This window comes from Alligator sinensis, unplaced genomic scaffold (genome assembly GCF_000455745.1).
Source record: "Alligator sinensis unplaced genomic scaffold, ASM45574v1 scaffold1517_1, whole genome shotgun sequence".
In the NCBI taxonomy this organism is placed as follows: domain Eukaryota; kingdom Metazoa; phylum Chordata; order Crocodylia; family Alligatoridae; genus Alligator; species Alligator sinensis.
In genome coordinates this window covers 76,090-81,552 of record NW_005842459.1, presented here as the reverse complement: position 1 = coordinate 81,552, position 5,463 = coordinate 76,090, and the positions used below count along the sequence as shown (strand labels likewise).

At 46.3% G+C, this 5,463-nt stretch overlaps 1 protein-coding gene across 1 annotated transcript in view; it reads right to left on the bottom strand.

The window, feature by feature from the left end:
- LOC102373658 (mitotic spindle assembly checkpoint protein MAD1-like) overlaps positions 1 to 5,463 on the bottom strand; it is a 195,690-nt gene that overhangs the window by 119,055 nt on the left and 71,172 nt on the right. The gene's annotated exons all lie outside the window — the stretch shown is intronic.

Below are 5,463 nucleotides of genomic sequence, written 5' to 3'. Positions count from 1 at the left end.
CCCTCTTCAGTTTCCATTTCTTCTAGAGAGCCCAAGAAAAAGGGATAAGTTTCTGAGCAGGAAAACAAAAAAGCTGTTGCAAATACTACTGTATGGAAACATGTGTGACAGAAGACAATAACAGGGGAAATCTTCAATGCACACTTGATTTGACTGTAAGTGCTTTGGTCTCAAATTGTCACACTGTCTAGCAATCCCCCAAGACGTGGGGAAGGGGCTTTTATTGTTACAAAAAGCCTGAAGAGCACTACTGTCTCTTTCTATTTGCTGCCTTAACTGGACTAGTCCCTAGAAGAGAGGCCCTCGGGGGCTGCCTGCCACTCACCCTGTGTTTTATTGCTGCAAAGGGAGCTGCCAGCACTGTGAATCCTTCAAGAGGATACACAACAATTACCATGAATCTTTCACCCAAGGTGCCTTCCGAGTAATTAAACCTCGATTTATCCCCCCATTAATTACAGAGATTGGCTTTACTTAAATAGACACTTGAGATGCCTCCCCAGTCAGCCTGTTTCACCAACACTGCAGTCCAGGGTTAGAAAAAGGCTTGCTCTTTTTAATAGCAAATACACAGACTCTCAGTTGGAGAATTCCTGCCTCCTCTTTGTCACCTGCAGTTTCAGATGATGTCTATACTGCACTTGGAGGCTGCATCCAGGAAGAGCACACACCAACCGCTGAAGCTTCCTTAGCCTGATGAAGGGTTTCTGAACCCGAAAGCTTGCTTAATAACTATTCTCCAAACATTTGGGCTGGTCTAATAAAAGATATCAAATTCACCCAAGGAACCTTGTCTGCCTATGTCCTTAGACCAACATGGCTACAACCTAAACCCCTGCAGCACAGGCAGGCATCTCTAGGCTAGTTTTTATTTGGCTGGTTTGGGTATCAATAACAGAGCTGCCATGACAGCACGGAGTTCACTGCAGGCAGCTGCCTGAATACATACCAAGGGTACCAGTCTGGCTCGTGCAGCCTGAACTGAAGCCCAGGCTGAGCAGAGACTCTTCACTGCTCTTGTCACCCGAAGTAGCCAGCCTGGTCTGCCTGAAGTTGCTGCCATCCCACCTCCTGGCTTCGGGGCAGGCATACACGAGGAGACGTAATGACAAGCACCTGGGTCAGAAAAGGCCATAGCATATCTGTGATCTGTGCTAATGCAGGTCCAATTTGATCAGCCTGACCCTCCGGGGCTGCTTAAGAAGCACAAGAGTAGCCTGGGCCTCCCCTGCCACTCTACAATGCTTTGCCAGGGCATTGTGGGTGGAAGGAGGGTTTACTTAAGGCAGATGTATGGAGAAACACTCAGGTGAGTCCAGACAAATTAACTCAAGGCATGAAGTTGAAGTGTATTAAACCCCAGTGTGAACACTCTCCCGCGGAGGTCCAGCAGCCTTTGTTTGCATTAGCTTAAATCTTCAGAGATCTTTCGGGATTTAGCTAATGAAAGCATGCAGACAGAAGCTTAACACACTGCGATGCCACATCTTTTGTCTACACAAGAACAACCTGGAAATTAACTAGCCTGCAGGCTCCCTATTTAATCAATCCTAGATCACCCCCATCCCCACACTCCAACTCTGCTGCAGCAGAGGAATCTGCCGGGCCCCGGGAAATGTATTGTGCAAACTCATTCACTGAAGTGTTGCTATAAAAAGCAACTAGCAATCATTGCAGGAAGACAAGGCAAGTGGCATGCTTCAAAATCCTGTCCACACGAGCAAGAGGCTCTCCTGCTGACTGATGCATTGCACCTGCCGGTAGCTCGCAAAGGCCATGCATCTCCTGACCACCTGCTTTAACTTTCAGTCACATTCATCACTGTACAACCAGAGCTGGTCCTGGGATTGTTATTTTGCAGCTACAACCCTTCCCCATCATTTTGGTTGGTCCTGGCCCCCCTTGATTAATCGAGTAATCATCCTCTGAAATCAGAAGGTTAATTGGCCACTCTGACCTCAATATGCTCACCGTCTTCATTCAGCTATGCATTCCCAAGACAGAACGGTTAGAGAGAAAATCCCTACACATAAAAGTAAAAATTCACTGACCACATTTCAGTGGTGAGTAATATTTCACCACTGTCAGAGGTGACATTGGCTTTAATATATCTCAGATGTCCAACGGGGATAAAATTAAATTTTTTCTAATAAGCAAAGTCTAGCCTTGGAGAAGTAAATATGCCCCTTTTTCCAGCTGATCTGAAAAGCTGCCTTTCCTGACTTTTATAATCTCAGGAGGTAGAAGCGGTCCTAATTCATGAACTGGTTGAACAGCTCTGTACATAACTGGGGATTCTTGTTATTCACTGATGTAATAATGTACAGTGAGTGCCTCTATCGCTGTTTGTCCTTTAAACTTGGCTAACATAGTAGGCGTTCGACAAATAGAGTGTGTCCACTGGGCTGCAGTCCTGCAACCAACTCACATTATGGGAAAGGACTTCTGGGTCCAAAACCTTCTTATCAAGAATCTTGTCATGCTTCCCCCACTCCCACCCTTACCCACTGTCTCTTAGGCTAGGACAAAGGCAGCACTTGGCATAATGCATCTAGTCCCACGCCTGGGACTTGGCCTGGAAGGTACACGTTAAGATTTACAGGAAGGACAAGAGGCTTATAGCTCTAGTGAGCACTCATTTCCTCTGACCTAGCCTGTTGGATCCTACCCTCTGTGTTGTTCCTGTTATACATTCCAGGTCGCCTTGAACAGCAGGGCCCACTTAACAAGGATGCTTTGAGGACAAATATGTTACATTCGTGAACCGTTCTGGAGGTACCCAGGCACTACAGTAATGAATGCTATATAAATACCTAATATATCTCTCTACAGGGATATTAACTGATCTCCTTTCTAATATCTTCTGCCCCAAATAAAGGTGTTAACCTTGGAGACAACCCATCCTATGCTTTGTTCCTGAGACACGGTTGCACATATAACTGTCAGGCTTTGCCTACGTTATTGTAGGCAGGCCAGCCTACTTTAAAGTGCAATTAGCATGGGGTGGGGGGTGCAAAATTAATACATTTTAGGGGAAAAAGCTCAAGACATGGCTATGCAGAAGGTTTGACAAAGAAGTATCCTGTCTGGGGAGGATCGAGGTATATTAGCAGAGCAGGTTTTTCTCATTACACCATTAGTTCTGCCACCCACTCCAAATGCCACCTACAGAACAGCGAATGTCTGGATTCTCTAGTTCTTTCACAACATCCCAAGAATTACATTTAATTATATCTTTAAAAGACAGTGTTTGAAAACTCAGATCTCTGTTTGGCGCACGCTGTTTGACACTCCTGCTTCTGCACAAGATGGCCAGGAGGAGTTGCAGGCTGAATCTCAGGAACTCTGGGATGCAGGAGGTGCATACTGCAGATGCGTCCGATGTCCATGCGAGGGAACAACAGGCTTTCATGCACAGAGTTGTCCTACTGGGACAACAAGAAACTTTAAACTCAAGGGAGGATACCTGCTAGGTCTGAGCCTTGCTTGTTTCTTCAGTCAAAGTTAATAAATGTGGTGGTTTATTTTTGCTTAAGAAAAGGATAGGGAGCGAGAGGAGTAGAAAGCATGAGAATGAATTCTAACATCATACTACTAGGGACTGCTTTATACTTTGGGCAAGTCCTATAAAATCCAGACTGTGCCAAAAAGGATCATGGGAAAAATCCTCTGTGGAAAAAAAATCAATTTAAGAAATTCATATCTTCAACTTATTAACTTCCTCTTGTTAATACCTTGCCTTCAAACATCTTGTATTTTCAAACACTTGCATCAACTTTAATGAATAATTCACACTAGTTTGGATAAATAAATAAAATATGAAGTGGGCATCTTTCGTCTCTCGCATGGAAAATGTCACTGCTTTTTATTCCGTTGCTTTTATGTTCTTTAAGTTTAAAAAAAGTGTCACAGGTTCAACTTGGAAATATCTTGGCTCAGGTTCAGCATCTGAATGAGTGTTTAGTTAGGTCAGTCAACTAGATCTCTGGTCTCCTAAGTAAAGAAAACCAAGCTATACTATGTCTTACCCCACAATTGGCCTGTGGAGCCTCTTTATTCAGTCTGCCGGACCAAAAGAGTTTGGGGTTGTGGCCTGCCATAGAAGTCGGGCCCTTTGGCTCTTCTGCCTGTGGCCATCAGCGGTGAACTTAGCTTGCCACCATTACCCCTGGATCATCACTGTGCACCTAGGCCCTTGCTGCAGTGGCCATGGCAGCCACCCCCATGCCCTGGGCTGGATTGGGCGCACAAAAAGCCCTGTGGTCCAAATCCAGCCCAGGGCCCTGGATGAATCTGACACCCCTCTTGTATCCGACAAGGAGTCATGAAACAAGGGTGCTATGAATAAGATAAAAATAGCATTGGACTTAGCTAGCTGGCTTACAGCGTGGACATCTGAACCATTTACTCTGGAGGAAAACAGGGTGGGCGTTACTGTATGTTAGTTGCTCCACAGTAACTGCCTGTGTGTAGTAGTTTCTTACTCTCTTTCACTGAGAACTAAACTACCAGAACTTAGCATCTGCTTATCGCTGGGGAAAAGCATGCATTTGGACAGGCACCAGAGTGGCTGTCATATGATATTGTAAATAGCTAGTACGTCCATATCCTTTGGCTTTGCTGTAGAGCTGCCTTCAGGCAGCATCATAAAAAGGACTTGCACTGGAACTGGAGAAGAGCAAATAAGGCTCCACAGCAGGTGTCAGCAGTTGCTGTCCTCTCTCGCACTGTGCCTGCCTGTTTGGAGTGTCTGGAGTCATTCATCCCAACTATCTAAGCACAAAATGCTTCTCAGGTTATAACACTACCCTCCTTCTATCTCATCCGAGCATGTCTTCATGAGATTGCATTCAAATGTGCTGGCTAATGTTGCTGTGGGAAGCACCGTGCTCTAAGTTAAACGAAGACGGACAGCTTGGTTCCCTGCTTCTAGGTACAGATGAGTGGAAGTCATCACCACCACCTCAGTTTAACAGGCTATAGGACCAGAAGTCGTGACACAATTAGCTTGGCTCCATGAGTCCAGCTTGCAAAGTGGTTCACCGATCAGACTGACAGACACCTCTAGCTTCTTAACCTCCAATCTGTCCTCTCTGTTGAACTCTCCACAACTCTTGTGCTGCCTTATACATCTGGGATCCTTGTAGAGACTTCCCCTTCCATCCTTGAGCTGAGAAGAGCCTAGGGAGGAGGCTCTTCTCAGCCAGACTGGCTGACCTGCTCCACCGGGCTCTAAACTAAGCCCGCTGGGGGATGGGGGGGGACTACCACCACTGCTGGCCCACTGAGCAATCCTTGCAAAGCCAGCGGGTCAAGTCACTTAAAGGAGCCCACCCCTGCCCCACCCCTGGTAAAATCTGTGGGCAAGGAAGGAGCCCCCCAGGGGACACTTCCCTGCCTGTACACAAATGCCAGGAGCTTGGGGAGTAAGCAGGAGGAGCTCATCCTCCTGCTCAGTGCAAA